This window comes from Thermobia domestica, chromosome 4 (assembly GCF_964235325.1).
Source record: "Thermobia domestica chromosome 4, izTheDome1.hap1.1, whole genome shotgun sequence".
Classification (NCBI taxonomy): Eukaryota; Metazoa; Arthropoda; class Insecta; order Zygentoma; family Lepismatidae; genus Thermobia; species Thermobia domestica.
The window spans coordinates 30,612,997-30,638,167 of NC_137457.1; the positions used below are offsets into that span (position 1 = coordinate 30,612,997).

Consider the following 25,171-nt stretch of genomic DNA (forward strand, 5'->3'; position numbering starts at 1 on the left):
CAAAATGATGGACCCAATTTCAGAAACTTATTCTGGGAAATTTAATAAACATATACTTAGGTATTAATGTGAGACAATACAATTCATTTTCCCCATCTTTTAAGGCTTAATTTTCCTATGCTAAAGATACAATTTCATTAACTTTTACGAGTTTGTCCATCTTTTTGTTGTTTTTCTTCGCGATTCAGGTAGAGCCAAGGAGTTCTTTAACGTTAGATACGAATTCATGATTTTCTCAATCACGACTGGAAAATTGTTACAGGTTAATAACAACAACGGGTGAGAGCCAAACAGTGTTTGTAATTTGATGTACTTATTGATCCATCAACATTTTAAAATTCAGATTCCTTTAGGTTAGATTAGGTTACATAAGGAACAAACATTCTTTTTGTAGGAGTTGACAATTACGTACATGGAGGAATTTGGGAGTTGGACTAGGCTATATTAAGTTAGGTAACATAAGAAGAAAAGTATATTTCGTATGAGTTGGTGATTACATATACGTAGGAATTTAGTGTAGTAGTTGGTTGATTGAATTTTGAGTTTAGCGTCCCTTTTAACACCGAACCTATATGAGGATATACAGATAAACGTGGAATCCAAACCCACATTAGCTCCCACTGGGAGTCGAACCCGAGCATTCTGCTGCATATCGGCGTACGATAACCATATAGCCACAACACAGCTCTGTAGTAGATGGTGACTCATCAAGATTTCAAAGGTTAGGTTACTTTAGGAGAAATTTGTTGCGTTAGTTTGGGTTAAATTTCATTAGGGGCAGAAAGTCGTTTCGTAAAAGTTGATGATTGTATACATGAAGGAATTTGATACAGTACTTTGTGACTTACCAACATTTTTAAAGTTATGTTATCGTAAGTTAAATATATTGAATTAAATTACGAAGGGGAGTCCGAAAAACAGCATGTGACATTAAAGATCAGATGTACCTTTATTTTTCCACAAAAGTACCACGCACATCGATACATTTGTCAAACCAGTCTATAAGCTTCGAAAGCCCTTCCAGGAAAAATTCAGGGTTCTGTATACGGAAGAAGCGTCGAACAGCTTTTGTTATTTCATCATTGCTTCCAAAACACCTGCCGCCGAGAGTCTTCGTCACAAAAGGAAATAGTTAGAGTCACTGGGTGCGAGATCAGGACTCCTCCATTGCTGTTCGCTTTCCTGGAGAAAACAAGAGGGGAAATTTATTTTCGGACTCCCCCTCGTAGTTTTAGTTACAACACATTAGAAGCAACAAAAAAAAATGTTAGTTCGTATTGCCTATAAATATAATTTATTATAGTAGTTTGTGACCACTGAGATTTTTTAAAGTGAGACTATTTTAGGTTAAGTTGGCTCGGTTAGTTGAAGTTACGTTAGAGCAAAACAACAACAACAACAAAAAAAAAGTTTCATAACAGTTGTGCCGAGTGCATATATGGAGAAATTTGGACTAGTATGGGTAATTAGTGATGTATATTCTTTTTCACAGATTGTGTTAGTTTAAGTTTGGTTAAATTAGTTTAAGTTAGGTTTCGTTACATTACATTGAAAACAAATAGTAGGATGGCAAATTTGAGAAGACCAGTACGATTTTTTCTGTCATTCTGTATTATTTTCCAGGTTAAATATCAGAGTTTTACTTGTAGCAAGTGATCCTAGGAGCACTATGAATTCACGGAAACACAAGAAATGGTGTATTCCGAGAGCAGATTGTTTCAGTACTGCTCGACTGTGTTCAGCCTTGGAAGCAGACTACAGAGCAACTGTCAGATTCCAAACACTGTATTCTAATCGATTCAGGTAAAGTTTCTCTCAAGTATTATTTATTGTACTGATAATATTTTGTGAGAAAGAAAAACTTACTTCTCAAGCAGAAAGGCTAAGATCATGCAAATAGATGTTCAAAAAACAATAACTTACTGGGTAAAATTACGTTGAAAAGTATCATTATTCCAATTATGATTGCTACCTATCTCAGTAGCTGTGTCATTTCTTCTAAACCTCCAAATTTTCGGAATAATTCTTCTTCTATTAGCAGTTCGTGTCACTGAACTAAACTTTTGACTGTCCTTCGTTAAATTAATTCATGCCATACTGTAGAGTCAAAAAAGTAGGGGGGGGGGGGCGGTAGAAGTTTGGGGGCCCCGATCACACCATATTTTATAGTTTATCATCATATTATATTTCATTTAGTGGTGGGCGCAAAAACCGGTTTTTCGGTTTTCTTCAAAAGCGGTTCGGTTTTCTCCGAAACCGGTTATCGGTTTTCTCCAAAACCGGTTCGGTTTTTCACCTGATGCGGTTTCGGTTTTCTTCCAAAACCGATTCCGGTTTTTTCAAAATTTGTTCTATTTCTGACCAGAATGGTGTTTCGTTGTTCTCCGGAAACCGAATCCATTCCCACAGAAATAGTCTTATGTGTTTTCGAAAAGTTTTCACCGAAACCAGTGAAAACCGAACCGGTTTTGGAGAAAACCGAAACCGGTTTCGGTGATAAACCGAACCGGATTTGGAGAAAACAGAACCGGTTTCGGAGAAAACCGAACCGGTTTTGGAGAAAACCGAAATGTCGGTTTTTCGGGTTTCGGTTTTTATAGAAACCGGTTTTCGTTTTTTTATATAAAAACCGGTTTTGCCCATCCCTAATTTCATTTACAACCCCTATCGTGAAAATTTTAGGGAACCAGTAAAAAATTAGGGGATCCCCGTGCCCCCCTGTGTAGAGTTATTACTGAAATATTAATTATGAAATATGAGCAAAGTTACATGAGAAGAGTGAGAATGATAAAAACAAGGAACACTTCTACAGAAACTATTTGTAAAACTTATTTCCAAGAGTAAGTATGCTTTATAGAACTTTTCTTGAGAAATGAGTTGTTCTGCTGTACGGTTTTTGATAAAATTTCTTTATGAAATACAAACAATATCGTCTGAAGCATTAAAAAAAAATAGCCTTACTCCAAAAGTAAACGATTCTTTGCGAGTCTTTTTTAATAAAATTGACGTACGCCATTTCGTAGTATTAATAATAAAATATTTCTTTATCAAATATAATCAAAATCGGTATTGAAATTTGGAGAAAATTGTCCGAAAAAGACTATCTACAAAGTAAACTGCTCCTTCAGATTTATTTTCCAAAGAAATGAGGTATGGCATATTATAGGATTGGTAATGAAATATTGATGTGTAACATATAAACACAATCGTTAGACCCATTGAGTGGTGTAACCTTGTACTATTAAATTCGAATAATGGATTTTTGAATATTCTAATAAAATTCATTTATCTCAATTTAGCTCACTGCCCTAAATGAGCTCGCGGTAACTCGTTCTTGTGCCCATTCAACTGATTGTGCGTGCTATCCTCAATGAGGCATGCACACGCTCCCCACTTGATCTCTGAAGTAGATCTACATTATTGGATTTCTATATATAATATTTGTGTCTGAATTAGCTTAGCAAAGTGGCGGTAGGGTGTCACCAGAATAAAAAACATTATTTACGTGACTGAGATTAGGCTCGTACCGGAAATCGATCTCCCACATCGAAGGTACACAGGCTAATCTTTGCAATGAACCGTACTGTTCTATACCCTACATTATATAATCCGTTAGGGGCATGAACACAAAACAATTATCAACTATTGCTACCGATACCTAGTGTAACGTGAATTTTCGTTGATCTCTAAGAAAAAAAAATGTAAAAGTTTTTTAACCACTTAACGGTTTTACTCGAATTATTACGTTCAAGGGTAATATGTAAATTTGGATTATCCCGAGTTATTACGTTGAAACTATATTTCTCCGTTCGAATCTGTATTTAAGCGAAATGTTTCGTTGTGAGAAGAAAAGGTGCAGGTAGCAAATCTTAACAAGCAAATTAACCGTCTTTTGTTTTGGTTTATTGACTTTTAAAATAGATCGTGTTAGCACGCATTTATGATAGATTTAAAATATGAAATAAAAAAATATGACCTTTTCGGGACGTTTCTCTAAAATAAATTCGACCGTTAAGCGGTTAAAAGAGAAAATGTGTACCATCCTTGTGACAGTAGCTGCTCGCCTTGATTATTTGGTTCGCGTTTTTAACGCTCGGGTGAATGGTGTCTTGGCCTTGACTAACTCGTAACTGATTGGCCTGCCATCTGCTAGCTGAGTTGTAGACCTCGTGTAGCGGGCGTTTGCAAAGCCAGTAACTGGCTGCCAGTTGGATTCGATAGAGAAGACGGGACCTGCGAAGACTCGAACCCAGGTCCTAGGTTTATTTTTTTCTTCCCTTTAGAATTTATTAATTATGAGTTGAATTGAGGAAAGTAAAATGGATTGAAGACAAGAACAAAAGTATCCATTGTAACGGGAGGCTAAGTATTTAGGCTAAAGCTTACTAAATTTTGAACCTATTCTTTTCCTCCTGTTATTAGTGGGATTCTTTTTATTGTGCTTCAATAACTTGTTCTGACTTGAATGTTTTGCGACGTCCATTTAGTAACTGCCTTTAAGTACGTTCTGGTTCAGATTGATAAGAGAAAGTTAAACGTAAAAATTCGTAAATTTATATTAACCTAGTTATCTTTTGATTATTTGTTCGATTTAATCTACGTAGTTATTTCGGCTTATTACCAAAATAATCAAAACGTGCAATTACTGCAAATTTGAGATTTCTCGTTCAGTGTACGACTTAAAATTTTGCTCCTGAATAGCAAGTTGTTATATTAATGTTTCCTATATTTTGTTATTTGTGAGTTATTTGGTTTTAAATTAGAAATTTACTTACATAAGTTATATAGTTATGGTTGAATTGGCAGTTAAAAAAAGACAATAAAAGTTAATCACATGTATTCATGGAGTATAATTTAACTGAACCGAGGTCCTATGATCGCGAGTAAATTACGTTGCACTAAGTAGTCACGAAGGAGTTATTGAAACAAGAAATTGTGAAAGAGCAATATTTTTGTTGTTCATCTATTCGTTTCTCCAATTACTACAGTATATACTACAGTACTACAGTACCGTAGTACTGTAGTTAATTTACTACAGTATATACTATATCATATTGCAGTACACAGAATACTTCACTGTTGAGATGGATTCATCACACTTCTTTACTGTTACGGATTTATAATGTCCTAATGCCCTCAATAGACAACTAAGTCTAAATAAGTAAATTATTATATTTCTTTTTAATTTTTACATAGTTCTTGGTTATTATGATTATTTGGCTAAGAGAAAGCAACTACCCTCTCCTTCCCTCTGTGAACAGTGACTCTGACACAAGGCAAGAGGAAACAAGCACATCGTTTACACTATGTGGACTCCGGATCATTTGAGCTGTCACGGAAGATCAAACCGTGTTCCTCTACCAGTAACAGGGGCGGATCCAGAGAGGGCGATTCCCCCCCCCCCCGAAGAGAAAAAATATTATTTTACATATAAATAAAACCCATCCCAGAGTTTGGAGCTCTTAAAAGTAGCTCTAAGTAGCAGTATTACAACCCACCGCCCCCCCCTGAAGTCCGTCTTCCAGTAAAAGTAGTGACATTATCATTTTTCTCTCTTTATGAAGACTGAAGGGAGTGCACTGAAATTGCGCAAACTTTCACTCTCTTATCTGTTGACACAGATAAAACCTTAATAAGTAGGCAACAAAATTGGAAATTACACACACAGACACAAAAGTGTAACGTTGCCATCATTACCATAACTATTACCATAATCATTACCATAACGTTGCCTCACTACCATAACGTTGCCATTATCATCATTACCATAACTATTACCATTATCATCATTACCATAACAATTACCATTATCATCATTACCATAACGTTGTCGTCATTACCATAACTATTCGACTAATAAAACCAGACACCAAAACAAGTCGTTTCAGGGATAAAATACAAAGTTATGGATGATAATAGCATTTTTAGTTATCGCTATTATATGTGGAAGGGGCGTCTTTAGAGAGGGGGGACGGAGCAACATGTTCCAGTCAATAATTTTCTGTATCACGTCTAACTGTAAGGTTGCCTGTAAGATTAAAATTATAAGAAAATAGTTATTGGAAGCAAATAGTTATTAAAAATCTGTAAGGAAAACAAACTCACGTATAAAATAAACAAAAATATAGGTCTAAATATTTCTAGAAGTTCCTTTTAAATATAGTGGACAGGCGTTCAACCAATCAGAGATAAGGATTTCTTTATATTTTTCAGTTTTGTTCAATCACAACCAACCATTTGTGTACATATTTCAGGTGTGTATACCACGTATGTTAGTAACTATCCTTTCACCTTTCTATAAATGATACTTATATTTACATTTGTAATCTTAGTTAAAGTTCTTCGGTGTTGTGAGAAAGATTTGTTATATATATTATTTTCGTATAAATTGTTAAAAAAATGAGTGGTCAGTTGGTTGCGGTTGTGGATATAATAAGACAATAATATAACAAGCCAATGAGGAACGAGAATTACAACCAGCAAACCAGGTCGAAAGATAAGAGAAGTCAAAAGGAGCGAGTTCGTCACGAGGAAATAAGCTGAGTTGGGAAGTTCACAGATAAACCATGAGAAGGCACGTATGACACTTTCAAAAGATGTAGGTTTTAAGTTCCAGGAATTTAAGCTGTAAACGTGAAATGTTCTGTAAATACATATTTTGTTTTTTAAATATTAGAATGCAATAAAAGTGTATCTCACAAAGGAATGACGTTTATACATTTTATTTCGGTGCAGAAGTTTACACTATTTCCTGAATCCTGTTGTTGGCAACGTCGCGATGGAAATTTGCGCAATGTCAGCATTTTCTGCTCCTCGTTAATAAGCCATAGATTACAGAGATTATGAACGATCTACTCCTTAGAAAAAAATTGCGCAATGTCGTTGCACCGCACTGAAGCTAACATTACTTTTCTTGTGTCTTTTCAGAGTTCTACAATATGAGGACTTATCTCTGGAGTCGAACAGAAGTCGAGAGATTATTGGAGTTCTTTGGCCTGAATTTTCACCCTTTCATGAGGACATATATTGAAACATACAGGAAGAAAATCATTAATACTGCGCATAATTCATTTTCAGCTTCATTTCGTTGGCAAGAGGACTTCATGCAAGAAGAAGTTGTAGATATTCAGATTGAGTGTAAAAGTGCAATGGAAATGTGGGGATATAGGACAGCTTACAACAGGGCGCAAAATTTCAAAGTCAGACGCACTCGCCAATCCAAAAATGATGATCGCCAGTATCTCTCACGTGCAAATTATGAGAGGTCCGTCCCCCCCTTCCCCACGGCCTTTGGTTTGACAAAGAAAAGGATTATATCAATGCTTTCAAAACTAGACAATTAGATTGAGAATAATCAGTTTGGAATTGGACAATTCATATACATGTTAAACATTATCTTACCTTAAGACTTCACGTTTGTGTAACGCTGTCTCTCTGCACTGAAGTACGAGTTTCGATTGCAGATTTCGGATCAAAATCCTTAAGCAAATTGTCAGCAAATCATCCAGTGTGTAAGTCTTCAGTGAAAACCTGTAGACAGTCTTAACTCTTTTGACACTGCTGAAGTCTCTCTCACATGAAGCAGTACTCACAGGTAAAACTACACAAAATGTGGCAATTGGAAACAAATTTGGGAATCTCATAATGAAAGGAGGATCAAATTACAACGTTGTGAAGACTTCACTTTCCATGTCCGTTTTGAAGATTTCACATTCCGTGTTTTCTCTTACTCAGTGACAATATATTACTGCGCAGCCCTGTAAGTTTAGGCAGAAACCATTCATATTGAACACTGTTCGCCAACTCTAAATTTCTGGTCGCCAATGGCGACCGGAAATTTTGCGCCCTGGCTTACAACGTCACTCACCAAAAAGAGTTTAATCCTGTGGGAACATTTCAGTTACGAGAGGAAAGATGATATTTTGCAATATAGAGAAAATATAGTGGAAAATAGGAAAAAATTCAGGAGAGAAACTATGATAATTTTACCCACCAAAGAATTTATACAAACAAGTCTTTTAGAATATGGCTAATAAAAACGGAACCCTTTTCATTAGTTTTTCGCATGTGATTAGGTTGGCTTTACGGTTGTAAAACTTTACGAATTTTATAACGCTTTAATTGATCTATTCAGCCATTCTCAGTTAGACGATCAGTGATATCGTACGGGAGTATCTGGGTATATTTATTTATTTTATTGTATTTATTTATTTATTATATTCTCTCTATTTGATGGTTGGTAGAAGTTACTAATTCCTTTTTTATCATCGAGGCTATAAGAGACATGGGCCTATAATGTAAGGTGGATCCGAACCATCGTAATGCATTCAAATTTGAAAGCTCTCCAACTGGAAATCGAGCCGGGGATCCTGTGCGCCAACGACACGCGCGTTGTCTATTAGACCAGCCGGAAGGCTAGGAGAAAACAAATAAGATGGCGTTAGCAAGAGTAGTAATAACATCAAAGGAGAACGTTGAGGCTGAATAATTTTGCAGTTAGAACAGGCATGGAACAATGACTACTTGATTACTACTCTATTACTTTAATTCTTTTCTGGCTTACCCCAACAGCGTTATTCCAGATTTTGCTGGAAGAGAGAGAGAGAGAGAGAGAGAGAGCGAGAGTGCGAGTGAGAAAGAGCTACCTAATCCATTTTAGTTTAAACTTGGCAACCCCATGAAAACTATTGAAGCCAGAAATCTAACACTACAGCATTAAACCTGTTGCCAAATTAAAGTTGGCTTTTAATAAGAAATCGCAGTAAATTTACATAGAATGATAACTTTGTACACTGTACGTGCTGTCAAAAATAAAAAATTGGTGTTGTCATTTCATTTCGACCTTTTTCCGGGCCTGTTCTTCATGGGTACAGACATTGCATCCCGATAACCTTTATCCTTTAATTCTGAATTCTGAAGCCACCAGCACTGAAAGAGGCTCTTTGGTCACTTTGTGTTGTGCAGTAAAGGCAGCTGAAAACAGCATACTTCCTTTCTTCGTCTTTCAACAAGTGCATTTTGAGGAGCATATACTCTTGGATTCTGCACCTGGTAGTTCGGGAGCAGCTCACACACACACACTAATGGAGTCATTTCATTAATCTTTCTATCTCATACCAATCATAAACTCCAGCCACTGGACATTTCTGTATATTGATATTTTAAAATTCTTTACAAGGAGTTCATTGGTGAATTACGTTAGAAGTGTCTCTCAAATTTTCCCTAAAAATGAAGAACTAGAGTTACGTTTCCTACAGCATAAGACTGAAATAAGTATTGTTATTCTGATGTTCCTCACATGGCACGAATTGAAGGCAGTATTTCATTTCGTGATATTACATGCATATTGCCACCTCCTCTAAGTTCAGGAGGAGCTAATCGGTTCACCAATAACCAATAATGGATGGCATCAGTTATATTAAATCCTTTATTCACTTTTAAGGAAGGTTTCACTGATTCCCCCCAAGTTTGCACAATCACCTGTTTCTCATTATGAAGTGTTCCTACTGATGAAAAAAATCTCATCACACTCTTTAGGGTCGATGATCTGGCTCTTCATCCTAAGCTGTTTCTCCACCAATCCAAAGGCTCTATCTGCTGGCAAATATGAGTGCCCTCTCATGGGAAATACCCAATGCAAATCAAGTTTTGCTTTTGCTCAGAACTTCATTAACATAAAGAGAATGGCGTAATTCTTGTTCTGTCCTGTACAGTTGTCATAGAATATGGACAGTGTACCTACTGATTCGCTTAAGGGTGCTTTGAAATGTTGTGGCAAAACACGATTTAGAAAATACCAGACGAACGACACGATTTCATTTGATCTTCTGCCACACTCACATTCCAACCAACGATAGAAATGAACTGTGTTTTTATTAAGCTGGCCAGTGTAGTCATGTATAACAACACAAAATACGTAATACCAAATCTGAAGAGAATAATAAGCCTCGTTTATTTAAGTTTTAAGAAGTGGCTGGTTTTGCAACATATCGAATACAAGAGTAACACTTTGAGGTGGTCGAAGATTTAACTCCTTGAAAAAGACACTTGCTCTTCTTTAAAGAGCCAAATAATTCACAATGGTTCTTTTCTTATCCTCTTCAGTTTTCGCGAATCGTCTTTCTGTTTTAAGTTTTACACATTCACTACATATGTTAGTTTTCTTACAATCAAATCCCAAATTGAATTTATAATTAAAGACATGCCAATACATTCCGTACTTGCACTCCCAATTATTGTATTCTTTTTGGTACATTTTCCACATTTTTTTTAATGCACAAACTTGATGGTAAGTATGATTTCATTGGCGTTTTATCCCTCCCATAATGCCTTTCTCTGCATTTAAACTGCTTCATATGCTCAATTTTTTTTTTTCTCCACGCTTCTTCACTATTTCCTCATCTGCCTTAGTTATCAGCCTGGCTGCGAACTCAACTTTTCTGCGCTTGACTGACAAAATACTAATGAAAGTGGTCTTACACACCTGAATAGGGCCCTGAACATAAAAGCTGGTAGTAAAGTTCTGTTCTCTTTTCATTTTGTCAGGATGTACTCGACGTCTTCTCATAAGATTCACTCTGATATTCCGTTGTATAAATTTTGTTTGATCTGTAGAAGTAGGCAGTGACCAGTACTTTCTGTGGAATTCACCCACTTCATCTTCTGTAAGTTTACTTGCTTTATAGAAAGATTTTTCATTATGTTTACATGCTATGGAGCAACCTTTATTTCTTACTTTCCGCCGTTTCTTGCTCTCAATATTCCCTTTCCAGAGTTTCGGATTTGTGCGTCGTTTTCGCGAATGTTCTGGTGATGTTTCAGCACAATAGTCTCAAAGATCATGGTCACTATATTCCTCTTCTGCATTAGATAACATCATGACATTAAGCTTCAAGTAACCAAATTGTAACAGACACTTTTCGAAAATATTGAATAAGAGACTGGGGAGATATGACAAAATTTATATAAAATCTTTTCTCTTTCAAACAAATAAACATATTCGTATGAAAAGCGGTGTGATGATGGTATAATATGTTGGGATTTTATGTATATTTTTTCATTGTATAGATCAGTAGTTATTTGCAATTATGTCGAGGGGTATAAAGTGTATCATTCCTCCCTACATAAGGGAGGACTGAGACAGATACTAGGAAGGTGTGACACATAGTATACGTGTGCCATATAAAAACCTTATTTTACTGTATCAGCATTTAGGGGCCGCGGTGGCTCAGTGGTAAAGCGTTCACCTCTGGCGCTAGGGGTCTCGGGTTCAAACCCTGCTCCCGCCATGTGAACTTTGTGGTGGACAAACACCGTGTGCGTGGGTTTTCTCGGGGTTTTCCCGTTTCCTCCCACTTTCTTCATTCCACCATTTCATTCATTACTCATCATCACCGTCTCCTTTAGCCTAACCGGCATAATCGTGGGACGTAAAACTCAAATATTTAATTTTTTTTTGTATCAGCATAAATTTTGTATTACAGCTGTAGATACACAATTTTGTATTATATCAACATAAATTTGTAAATATTTTGTAATTATTTTGTAAATGTGGGATTTTAAATATGTCATTTAAATAGACTGTAACATTTTCTATGTGAAATTTTAATTTGCTAATAATTACCTCCTAAGATCAATAAAATTTTAAATCAGGTTGACGGTAGTTTTCGGAATTTTAGAATTTAGAGCTAAATATTTCAAGAAGTATGCGTTTTATGAAAAATTGCTTATCTATAAAGATATTGTGTTATCTAGGTTATATAAAATGGCACTAAGTCTGTCTCTTTATGTTCAACCATAGCGAAGATATTGCTATTTTTATCTGGGTATTGTTCATTTGACACTTCCAGCAGCCATTTTCCAATATGGCGGCGAAGGACACGAGGGATTTTACGGAACTTTTAGTATGTTGTTCAGAAAATTATTACCAACATCTGTGCCAATTTTCAGCTTGTTACTAATTTGTTCCTTTCTTCATTAAAATCTTATCTTCGTGTACTGCACTATATGTTCATTGTATTCTTAAAGTTTTCTCTCATAATTACTATATAACTGCGAAGTGATATTTACTTTCCCCCGAAATTGTGGATTTTTAAACACTTCTCGAACGTGAAGCCGAAGATTTTTCTTTTTTTAAATAATGGAGCATAAATGGTTTAAATCTGTTATGCCTGATTTTATCCAAAATTCTTCAGAACCAAGCAAGAGACACGGAATGCAAAACAGTATTCTTTAATTCCCATGCAAACAAGCATTTATTATTTTATATCAGTGTGGTAATTGAAGCACGTCGAGGTTGAGGGGGGGGGGTTAGTGTGTGCCTAAATTGCACTTACTTGTACTAAGAGAGTACTCTTGCAGCTGTAGCGTATACTGGTTTGATTGCTTGGGCTATTACTAACCTTTGTAACACCTGTACATTATTATTATTATTATTATTATTATTATTATTATTATTCCTGTACAATATGGAAAAGGTTATGATTTCTCAATTCACAGTATTTTCCTCAAAGACTTGAAAAATCATTTTACTAAATATACATAGCGTATAAAGGTGCTTGGATACCCTCTGTGAGAGCGTCTCCATAAAGTGTGCTCATAATTGTAATTTGTATAATCACGAGAACACCACGTTAAATTTAAGTTAGAAATATGCATAACTGCAATTATGATGATTATTTATTCAAAGTAGTTAACTTTCTAGTTTAAAAGAGGTGTATTATACAAAGAAAAAGGTAGAACAGATATTTGTTAAAAACTATCTTATATCCATTGTCCAGAATAAAATAGTTTTTAACGAAACACAGAACTAAACCTGTGAGACTGCAACACACCCCATCCTGTTCGCTGCTCAGGAGATGTTACTTACCAGCGTTTCGGATACTCTACTCACTTTACTTTAAAACAATGCTTCTCAAACTTCTTGTTATTGCGACCCACATTAAATAATAAAGTATTTTGTGGCCCACCTACTTTTATTCAAATACACATTGGCATTCTATGTAATGGTGGTGTTTTTCAAAGCAATTAAATTTTGTAACTCATGTCTTTAATTCCAGTTCCTTTTATAACAGTCCGTGTAGATGATTAACACGAAATTTATTTGGGGGATGTTGTGAACACCCTAAGTAACCACAATGTTACAAAGTAGAGCTCGATACTTAAATTTTAATAAATAAAAATTTAGTTGACTTTTTTTGTGCCTATCGTAAATATCGCAATTTCAAACTAAATTGTAATGTAAATTTATGAATATAGTGACCCTGTCGGTACAAGAATATCAGTCGGTAGATCGAGCAAGTGTAATGTAAATTTCTTTCTCAATAACTGTTATATGAAATTGAGCGCACGCAAAAAGAGGGTTAAAGTGTTTCCATAGAAAGGTAACACACTACTCCCGACGCAATGTCCTACCCCCTGATAGATTTTGACTCACCCACTTCCTTTCTATCGTAACCCAACATATCTACTAACAGGGCAGGGCTCTGAGTAACCAGTTACTCTTCACTTAGTTAACAAACGCTTCCAATTTTCAGTTTCTGAATAGTACTTCACAACATATGTTTCTGCATCAAAATAAAATTTCATAATTGAAAGGAGAAACTTCACGCGACTCATCAAAAGGCGGACCGGGACCCACTAATGGGTCGCGACCCACACTTTGAGAAACACTGCTCTAAAACTTTGTACTCTGTCTTCCTGGAGTAAAATCCATTTCAATACAGATTCCGTAGTAATAAGTTGGAAAACTGATGATTTGATTTCTTATTAGTTAGTTTATTTGCTTATAAATTTAATTTTTGTAATTACAGGTTCCCCCCTTAGAAAGCATAAAGAGAATGAGGTTCCAGGGAAGTGTTCAGAGGTGCCTGGGAATTTCCCCCTTCAATTACCAGTTTCATATATATATATATATATGCTATAATTTTCCAACACTCTCCTGAATTGCCCTTTATCTGTTTTGTCTAAGCTTTAAGTGCAAACTTTTACTCAGCAGGAGATGGGAAAATGGCTTCTTTTGTAAGTTATTCACAGAGGACATAATAGGGCCTAAGTTCATTCAGTCATAGAAGTCATTTACAAAATTAGAACACACACAACGCAAGTAAATCTAAACAACTGAGTAAAACCAAAACACCTGATTCATAACACACTCGAGAGGACATGAATCATGAATACCATATATGCACCCACATACACGTGCGCGTAAGAAAAACTACATTCCAAATCGTCGCTCTTGGTTATAAGCAATGCACTATGGACACAATATATTTCCACACGAGGTAAAACAATTCTTATCAACATCGTACGTTCTGGAAAGCAAACTTTGAAACCCAATAAACGTAGGATCAGCATGTAACATGAGCGAAAAATCAAAGAACGTCAAAACAAACAGCATTGTTAACTAATCCCAAATGCACTGTGGCGTTTCTCAGTTTTATATGGGAAGTTATCAAGAATACAAAAGACATTTATTTTATTAAATAAATATGTATATCAGTGGCGTATTTAAGGGAGGAGCAGTAGCGTAGCTAGAATATTTTTCAGGGGGCCAAAGGAGGGCCAAAGAAAATTTTGATGGGGCCATCTCCAATGAATGAAAAACTTGATTCACATAAATTATATATATATATATATATATATATATATATATATACACATTGCAACCTCGATATATCAAATCGGAAGGGAACAAGTAAATATTCGTTATATCAAGTAATTCGTTGAACTGAGGTTTGTTATGTTGAGGTTAAGTTGGTCTAAAATTCGTTATAAAGAGGTAAAAAAAAAAAAGTTTTATTCACCTCAACGTTACGCAAGGTTACTAGAAGGAAAGGTTGGACTATAAGAACAGACGCTTCGCTCATTGTTTCGCGTGACGTCACGAGCGAGGAGCAGCAAGTAGGTATAGAAGTGTACGAAGCAGGCAGAATATGTCTTTTTTCTTTCTTTATGCATAACATTTTCGCTGTCGCAATATTCTCCTACATACAGACTACGAATAAATAAATAAATAAATAAATAAATAAGCGAGCAATAAATAGAACATCTTCCTAATGCAATTTATATTATGGAAAATTAACGATGTACCTATGTGGCATGATCATTTGTTGCATGATCATTTATTTTTTGATTATATAGATAATTCTTGAATTATTATTACATTTTAAATTTATTTATATCTGAAATGTTACTGTGAATGTATTTATGAAAAGTTGTACATAAATATGTGTTTTACCAGGGAAATCTGAAATTTCCGTGTCCTATAGTTAAAGTAATTGCGGAACAAATGTTAAGGTGAGTTCCATGAATATGTTTTGAACTCACGTTTACCAAGTATGAGTGCATTTCGGGGCATTTTTCGTTAAGTGTTTCCACGCATTAGGGATGGCCGGATCCGGATCTGGCTGGATCCGAAGATCCGGATCTGATTGGGTCCGGATCTCGGATCTGGGTCCGGATCTCGGATTTCGGATCTGGATCCGGATCTCGAATCTCGGATCTGGATCCGGATCTCGGATCTCGGATCTGGGTCCGGATCTCGGATCTGGATCCGGATCTCGGATCTGGATCCGGATCTTGAATCTCGAATCTGGATTCGGATCTCGGATCTGGATTCGAAATTCGGATCTGGATCCGAAATCCGGAAGTCAGATCTTGATTCTTATCCAAACCCACATCCCACCCAAATTGTGATAAACTTGAATATCAAAAATTCGCCGAAAGTAATTTCACGAAGTCTGACAGTGAAGAAGAAAACAGAAAATTAAGACGAATATTGACAAGTCTATTTATCTCCATTCTACACTAAAGATCAAATGCTTGCCTTACTAAAAAATAATCTGATTTGATCCGGATGAGAGTTCGAATGTCGAATCTAGGTCCACCCGGTTGCAGGACCGAGATGAAATACACACATATTTATATTTGAAACCGGAATACAAAACTCGAATATTTAAAATTCCTCAATACACCTATTTCATTGACAGTTAAGAAAACATAAACAGTTAAGACAAGTATTGACTAGTTTTTATGTATATTTATCTTGCTCAGTCTGCTCAAAATATCAAATGTATACCTTACAATTAGATTTAATAATTGTTTAGTAAATCATAACATGAGCATCGAGAATAAACTATGAATTTTGGTTCCCCTTATCTAGATTTGAAATTTCGGATTCAAATATAGAATCAGGCTGAAAGATAAATATTTGAGATCTGGAAACCGAAACAAGTGCTAGTACCAAGATCGTAGCCGTTTGTACCTAGGTAATGCGAGCGGAAGGCACTTGCACTAATTCCGCATGTAGTTTGGGGAACACGAGAAACTAAAAACAGATAAATATTCTTTTTCAGGGGCAAGTCGCGCTTTAACATGACTTTTCGTGAGTGTTGTGTACAAATACGAAAACTGTAATGGCGACTTGTTTAAAATAAATGCCTTTTCTTTTTTAGCAATAAAGTTAGGTACTTTCACATTGAATAAAAATTAGCAAAACACATTTCACTTATTAGAGTGCTGGTTCTTATGGAAGCTTTCACACTGAACCGAAGATTTCCTCATGTGGGTATCGGCTTGCTGAAAGACGTGGTTTATCAGGAGGTCGGCCAAGATTCTTTTGGACTTAGCCTGTAGACTGCATCTGGTCTCAATTATTCCCATATAACAAGACTAACTATATATATAGTTGGTTCGAAATGATTTAAAATATCACTAATTGACCTTAAGGGGATAATCGCGATTTAAATATTCGTAAATCAGAAGAGATGTAAAAGTTAAGCGTTAAAATAAACCCGATAATTCCTAATGCAATCTAATGATAGCAATAAAACTCCTTATATAACGTTTTCAAAGCTAAGATTAACAGTTATGTTCTTGAAAAGGGTTTATGGACACATAGAATATTATAAATCCAATTATCATAAGTAGTACCTCTGACAGCCCCGCATTTCACATCACCATCGCCCTTCATCCTGACAAGTGGGCAATTCACTTACCCACAGTGAGTTTTCAGGCGTTCCAGTGACATCAATATCTCAGTTTGGGGTTGGAATCATGCTTCGGTGAACCGTGACTATCACCATCAGCAGCTATTAGAGAATCAGAACTTATTTCTTTATTAGATAATGTGTGTAACTATAGCTTTTCGTGTATAGAAGACGGAGAGCGTGCCTTCGGTGCCCGTGGTCATGGGCTCAATTTCCGGAAAGGCACTCAACAATTTCGATGTTGACCCAGCATCGTGAGGACAATTGGAGAGTTATCTTAAGTAAGAGGTAAAGGACTCCACTCTAGAAAGCCGGCATTAGGGACTTCGGGTGTCGATGCGTTGACTACACATCCTCACTTTGAACGTAAGCCCGCTGGTAGGAACCGAACGACTGTCGTGCCAAGAATTTAGTTTCTTTTAATTATCATAAATGCCTTCTTTATTATTAAATTTTATCCAATATTTTCTTTTCAACTAGTTTGCGAAACTCAGAGCTAGCTACTTGTTTTCTTTTTAAATCATGTTCATAGTTAGCACAACTAATCACTAAGGAAAAACAATCTTTTGAATAAAATTCGCCTCGCATCTTTCGTAGCTCTAAGTTTAGTTATTTTTAGTTTTTTTTTTTTTAAGTTGAAAGGGGGTTTATCATTTTCCCCTCGCTTTCCCTATTTTTTTCTAGTTTTACCTATGTTTCTTTGCACGGACATTGCGCCTATACGCACGTGCTTAGTGTGTTCGTTTACAAAAGCGGGCCATTTTCCTGCCACTATAGAAAGTAAGAGTGCACTGTATCAGAGAAATATTAATTGACGTATGTAAGTGAATATATCTGTGACGGTCATAATTACTGTTTTTGCATCGTACATAGTTTCCTCATCCTCATTAATCTCTTCATCCCCGCTTCCTGAATTCCAGTTCTGGTATTCTTTCTTGATAGGGGACTGATGTCTCATGTAGGCTTATTAACTATAACATCAGCAATAAAGAAAGTAAGGTTTAATTTGCACTAATTTCAAACATTACGTTAATTAAATATTAATAATAATAATAATACGGAGCGAGCTCAGGCTACTTGTTAGGATTCTTGCTTCGCAATTGGATAATACCGGGTTCGAATTCGGAGACCAGCCATCCTGACTGAGGATTTTCCAGGGTTGTTCCTCAGTTATACTGGGCAAATGCTAGGTTAGTACCTTGATCTAAGGCTCTGAAGACCTTACTTCCATTCCTTTTCCAATGTTTTCATCTGTTGATTACTACAGTGTAAAGTGGTCTCTGAGGATGTATCTGGTAGCTTATAGTAAATAAACAATAACGATGTAATATATCTTCACGAAACGTGCGGGTTAATTTAACTACAGCCTTACAGTCCCAATAGATAGCTAAAGTTTTAATATCAATTTCCTGACCTTTAAATACTATTTTCATATTATTTCAGCTTTCAATTTTCTCATGTATGTTTCCACCGAGAATTGAACCTGAGATCACATGAACAAATGCGAATATGTTAAATATTTTTGAACACTTTAATATACAACACAAAACACTTCAATGGTACGATGAATGGATATGTTTTGGTTACGTCCTGCAATGTAAGATTAAAGAAACCTGGAGGGTGAAGAAAAAATAGCAGAAAACTCTTTCATATTTACTCCTTCAACAAACTCCCGACCTAAGAAGGGCAAGCCGTAAGTTAGGTAATAAAGTCATACAACGAACACAACCATATCACTCTCCTGAAATTCTCGTGTGTGTTTTAAAAAATCTACTGTTGTTCCACGTCAACCAGTCTATATTTTTTGTTGTATATACCTTCGAAGTAAAAGATATTCATTATTACATTTGTTGATGGTTGGACTCTAGTGAGTCAGAAAGTACTATTAATAAAGAGTTTGTTTTGTCTAGTATTCCTGCGATTTGAAGGGCCTTATATAAAAGATATTTCATTTGTATATGAGAAAAAAAAGTTTATTTTCTAAGAATAAAATAAATATTTTCAATGTGAAGCTAACATCAAGTTTCGAAGAGGAGCTAAACAGAAGAATTTGTTACCATTTACATCAGTTTTCAGACAGTTCACTATACTCTGAAATGGGAAGAAATCAAACTTGGAAACATTTTACTAAAGAGACGTCGACAGAAAGTGCAACATGTAAATATTGCAAGGTTAAAATAAAATAAAGAACAAAGGTAGCACAAACGTGTTATGGAAACATTTAAAAGCACAGGAACCTACTAAATCAGTGAATCCGAAAAAAGTTTTAACAAATTTTAGATATTCAATTTTATCATCACAATTTCAGATGTAGGTTTGGATAAGAATCAAGATCTGAGATTCGAATTTCGGATCCAGATCCGAGATCCGGAGCCAGATCCGAGATCCGAATTTCGGATCCAGATCCGAGATCCGGACCCAGATCCGAGATCCGAATTTCGGATCCGGATTCAAGATCCGGATCTGAGGTTCGGATTCGAGATCCGGATCTGAGGTTCGGATCCGAGATCCGGATCTGAGATTCGGATCCGAGATCCGGATCCGGATTTCACTGGATCCGGGATATCCGGATCCGAAAATTTTTGGCCATCCCTACCACGCATATGAATCACCCTGCTTCATCTGTTGTACTCTACCGACACTCCAGACGTCTTTGTAGAGCATTTGTGTACAAATTCGCTACACTTAATACTCAGAACGTCACTGTTGGCCAGCATCCGTACCTGACGATTATGCAACCACACACAACGGGCAGGAAGGTGTCCCCATTTTGTATTTGTTCCAGATATCGACTTAATATAAACGAATTATTGTTACCTGGTAGAAACCCCATCAATTCATATCCATTTAGACCAATTTTCATTTGGCAGATTATCCGGAACTCCCTACGTTCCTTTGGGGAATCCCTTGCGCGTGCATTGTAGGATATTGAAACATGCAAATTTCAATACAGCAGATATGACTTCTTCAGTGAATTTTTTACCATCCCTCTTTACGCTGGATAGTGTCCGAACTATTGGCGTCCGAAAGTAATTTTCCTACGCTTTCGGCACCTTGTAGATCCGAAACTATCTCCGATAGCCGAAAGTTGAAGATAACATTTTTTTTCTTGTCTCAGTGGCAGGAGTCACCTCCCAAGAGTTGTAACACTTATTTTGTAACACCCGATATATATATATATATATATATCCCTTTCCGGCACCTGGTTTTTGGGCTATTTTTTAGGCTTTCAGTCAAGCAGCTACTGCATCGTCACTATTTAACCTAGGATCATGGTTCATACCTCATTCTCTTCAGAATGGAGCTGGCTTTCAAATGACACCACTTGCATCTCATACCATATACCAGGAGCGGGAAAAATGATGTCAAAGGGAAAATTTCCAAGGGAAAATTTTTTCTCGCACTTTGGGCCCCTCTGGAGCGGCCCTGTGTGAACGTAGCCATATAAAAAAATCTGATAAATAGTACTTGGTATACTGAATGTGTGTGCCAAATTTCAAGTTTCTATCTTGAATACCAAGGGCGGGTGAAATCTTATCAGGAATTTCCACCATGCCCCAAATTACCGTAAAACACCATGATCTCAGGTAAAACATTTCCTGAGACATCCCTAATTACCCTAGGGTCATGTTTCGCCCATCATTCTCTTCAGCTTAGAACTGCCTTTCAGGCGGTATGACTCACGTGTCTCCATCATGTATCTAAGGCGGGAAAATGAGGAAAAACGGGATTTTTTGGGTCTAAATATCCTTTTTTCAACTTTTAGCCCCCCCGGACCCCCCTGTTTTAACGCAGAGATCTGAAAAAAATCTGGTAAATACTCCTCGGTGGGCTGAATGTTTATGCACAATTCCAATTTTCCAGGTGCAAAAGTAAGCCCGCCAAAAAAAAATATACCGACAATGTCCCATATTCCCGTATACAGAGGGAAATTTTTAAACATTTCCTGAGACATCGCTAATTATCCTAGGGTCATGTTTCGCCCATCATTTTCTTCAGAATAGAACTGGCCTTTCAGGCAATACCATTCACTTGTCCCGATCATGTATCTAAGGCGGGAAACCCCCGTGAAAGGGATTTTTTGGTAAAAAATTCCCTTTTTCAAGGTTTAGCCCCTCTGTACCCCCTGTTTTAACGCAGAAATCTGAAAAAATCTGGTAAATACTACTCGGTGGACTGCATGTTTGTGCAAAATTTCAATCTTCTACGTGCAAAAATAAGCCCGCCAAAAATACTTTACATAACCCCCCCAAAAGTATTACACGAAAATAAAAATTTTAGACTTATGACGTCATCACCTCCTATGTCTCGACGCAGGAATGTGTGAAACCATACGTAATGTCTTGTACAATGCCTCTGGACTTGAAAAAAAAAAATCCGGACGAGAAAGCTCAAATAGGAGAGTTATAACGCACTGTACCATGAAACACCCCGTATAGTACAAATTGTACCATAAGATCTCCAAAGGGATATATATATATATATAAATATATAAATATATATGTATATATATATATATATATATATATATATATATATATATATATATATATATATATATATATATATATATATATATATATATATATATATATATATATATATATATACAGGGTGTTTCAGATAAAACGTCCAGTGCTTATAAATCCGAAACGGCTGAGAAGAAAAAGATGAAACAAAAACTGAGATAGGAAAATGTCATAGGGTGCATCATACGGTGTTGTTGCGGTGACCCCCAGGGCCCTCCTTCATGGGGGCCCAGGGGCCAACTTCAAATTTTCAAATAGGGACATGTATTGAATCATACCTCTTTCAATAGTACTTGAAAAACGAAACAACTTTTGTAGGAAACAATTTTCGATTTGGGCCACCGTTTTTAAATGGCCGCAAAAAGTGGGTCCTATATCAGATAAAACGTCCAGTGCTTATAAATCCGAAATGACTGAGAATAAAAAGATGAATCAAAAACTGAGATAGGAAAATGTCATAGGGTGCATCACATGGTGTTGTCGTGGTGACCCACAGGGCCCTCCTTCAAGGGGGCCTAGGGGCCAACTTCAAATTTTCAAATGGGAACGTGTATTGAATCATACCTCATTCAATAGTACTTGAAATACGAAACAACTTTTGTAGGAAACAATTTTCGATTTGGGGCACCGTTTTCAAAATGGCCGCAAAAAGTCCTGTATCAGTTTGAAGTTGCACCTGGGTCCCCTTCACGGAGTTTCCTGAGGGTCACAACAACAACACCACTTGATATGCTTTATCATCGCTTCTATCTCAGTTTTTGTTTCATCTCTCTATTCTCAGCCGTTTCTGATTTAGGCCTATAACCACTGGACGTTTTATCTGATACAGGACCCACTTTTTGCGGCCATTTTGAAAACGGTGGCCCAAATCGAAAATAGTTTCCTACAAAAGTTGTTTCGTTTTTCAAGTACTATTGAATGAGGTATGATTCGATACACGTTCCCATTTGAAAATTTGAAGTTGGCCTTTGGGCCCCCATGAAGGAGGGCCCTGGGGGTCTCCACGAAAACACCATGTGATGCGCCCTATGACATTTTCCTATCTCAGTTTTTGTTTCATCTTTTTATTCTCAGCCATTTCGGATTTATAAGCACTGGACGTTTTATCTGATATAGGACTCACTTTTTGCGGCCATTTAAAAAAGGTGGCCCAAATCGAAAATTGTTTCCTACAAAAGTTGTTTCGTTTTTCAAGTACTATTGAATGAGGTATGATTCAATACATGTTTCTATTTGAAATTTGAAGTTGGCCCCTGGGCCCCCTTGAAAGAGGGCCCTGGCGGTCACCACAACAACACCATGTGATGCGCCCTATGACATTTTCCTATCTCAGTTTTAGTTTCATCTTTTTATTCTCAGCCGTTTCGGATTTATAAGCACTGGACTTTTTATCTGAAACACCCTGTATATATATCGGGTGTTGCAAAATAAGTGTTACAACTCTTGGGAGGTGACTCCTACCACTGAGACAAGAAAAGAGTTATCTTGAACTTTCGGCTATCGGACATAGTTTCAGATCTACAAGGCGCCGAAAGCGTGGGAAAATGACTTTCGGACGCCAATAGTTCGGAAACTATCCAACGTAAAGAGGACGGGTAAAAAATTCACTGAAGGAGTCATACCTACTCTATTGAATTTTGCATGTTTCACAATCCTACCATGCACGCGCAAGGGATTCCCCAAAGGAACGTAGGGAGTCCCGGATAATCTGCCAAATGAAAATTGGTCTAAATGATATGAATTGATAGGGTTTCTACCAGGTAACAATAATTCGTTTGTACTAAATCGATATCTGGAACAAATACAAAATGGCGGACACCTTCATGCCTGTTGTGTGTGGTTGCATAATCACAAGGTGCGGATGCTGGCCAACAGTGACGTTCTGAGTATTGAGAGTAGCAAATTTGTACTCAAATGCCCTAGAAAGACATCTGGAGTGTCGGTAGAGCACAACAGATGAAGCAGGGTTATTCACATGTGTCTAAACACGTAACAAAAAATGCCCAGAGATGCACTCATGCTCAGTAAACGTGAGTTCAAAGCGCCGGAAATGTAAGGATTAACGTCAAGAACATGAAAACCATTGCCAATTCACCAATAATATTCCATCAATCCGATGCAATATGATGTGTACGGTTGCATACCAATAAGGATACAACAACTGAGGCCTAGCTGGAATTATGCAAGGGGCTCACTAAGAAACTGGGTAAACTAAATGAATGTCACTAGTGGGATCGCATGCTCGATATTGAAATGTGGCCAATGTGTGTGTGTTGATATCGACATGTAGCTAATGGACAAATGTCAACATGTGACACTACTTCTCCTGGGACTCCTACTTTAGAATAATAGGAAAATAACTACTCGGGTCTTGAATCTGAGGCCTTGAGGTCCCTATAGGATTGGAAACTGCGAGCGCTCTAGCCCTGAGGCTCGAGGGAGCCTCGCTTTCTCTGTATTCATTTCTTTGAGGAGCACCCACTTTGTTTGGCAAGCGCTCTTGCACAGCCTCCCGATATGCTTGTGTGTTTTATATTGTTACTCCTACTGCACAGTTGTAAACAATCAGAGCTTTAAGACGTTTCTTCCTATTTCTCATGTTGTTTTATTTTCCATATGTATGGTGTTCCAACTGTAGCGTTGGTTCATTTTCGTCTTTGTCTTGGCATGTGCACTGTGTGTAAGATACGAATTTCTGGAGGTATTTTCCTATATTTCGAGTACGACATTTGTCCCAAAAGACGTGGGACATGATACAAGTTTGTTATTTTAACGCTCTATCTAAATTTGAACCATGGATTAAAAGATTTATTTTCATATGTATCGACTGTGGGACAGTGTCCCAAACAGAGGGGCATTGATACAATCATGTTCTAGTTATGTAATACCAAAAAGTGCACCAGTTTTAATAGCAGAATGTACAACTTTAGTTTCCTTGTTTTCGTACGTGAGACGGTGTCCCAACAGTAGTGGGACATGTTGACATTTGTCCGTTAGCTACATGTTGATATCAACACACACATTGGCTACATTTCAATATTGATCATGCGATCCCACTAGTGACATTCAGTTAGTTTACCCAGTTTCTTAGTGAGTCCCCTTGCATAATTTCAACTTAGCCTCACTTGTTGCATCCTTATTAGTATGCAACGATGCACATCATATTGCATTGGACTGATGGAATATTATTGGTAAATTGGCAATGGCTTTCATGTTCTTGATGCTATTCCTTACATTTCCGACGGTTTGAACTCACGTTTATTTAATATGAGTATTTTTTCTGGGCATTTTTTGTTACGTTTCCACACAAGCAAATCACCCTGCTTCATCTGTTGTGCTCTACCGACACTCCAGATGCCTTTCTAAAGCATTTGAGTACAAATTCGCTACTCTCAATACTGAGAACGTCACTGTTGGCCAGCATCCGTACCTGGCGATTATGCAACTACACACAACAGGCATGAAGGTGTCCGCCATTTTGTATTTGTTCCAGATATCGACTTAACACAAACGGGTTTTTGTTACCTGGTAGAAACCCTATCAATTCATATCCATTTAGACCAATTTTCATTTGGCAGATTATCCGGGACTCCCTACGTTCCTTTGGGGAATCCCTTGCGCGTGCATGGTAGGATTGTGAAACATGCAAAATTC

General features: G+C 36.8%; 1 long non-coding RNA gene across 1 annotated transcript; it reads left to right on the forward strand.

The window, feature by feature from the left end:
- The first annotated feature begins 444 nt into the window (after positions 1-444).
- Positions 445-11,629, forward strand: LOC145683813 (uncharacterized). Its single transcript, XR_014131181.1, has 2 exons — positions 445-1,803; positions 6,928-11,629. It is a non-coding gene; the product is annotated as an uncharacterized LOC145683813 (long non-coding RNA).
- The last annotated feature ends 13,542 nt before the right edge of the window (positions 11,630-25,171 follow it).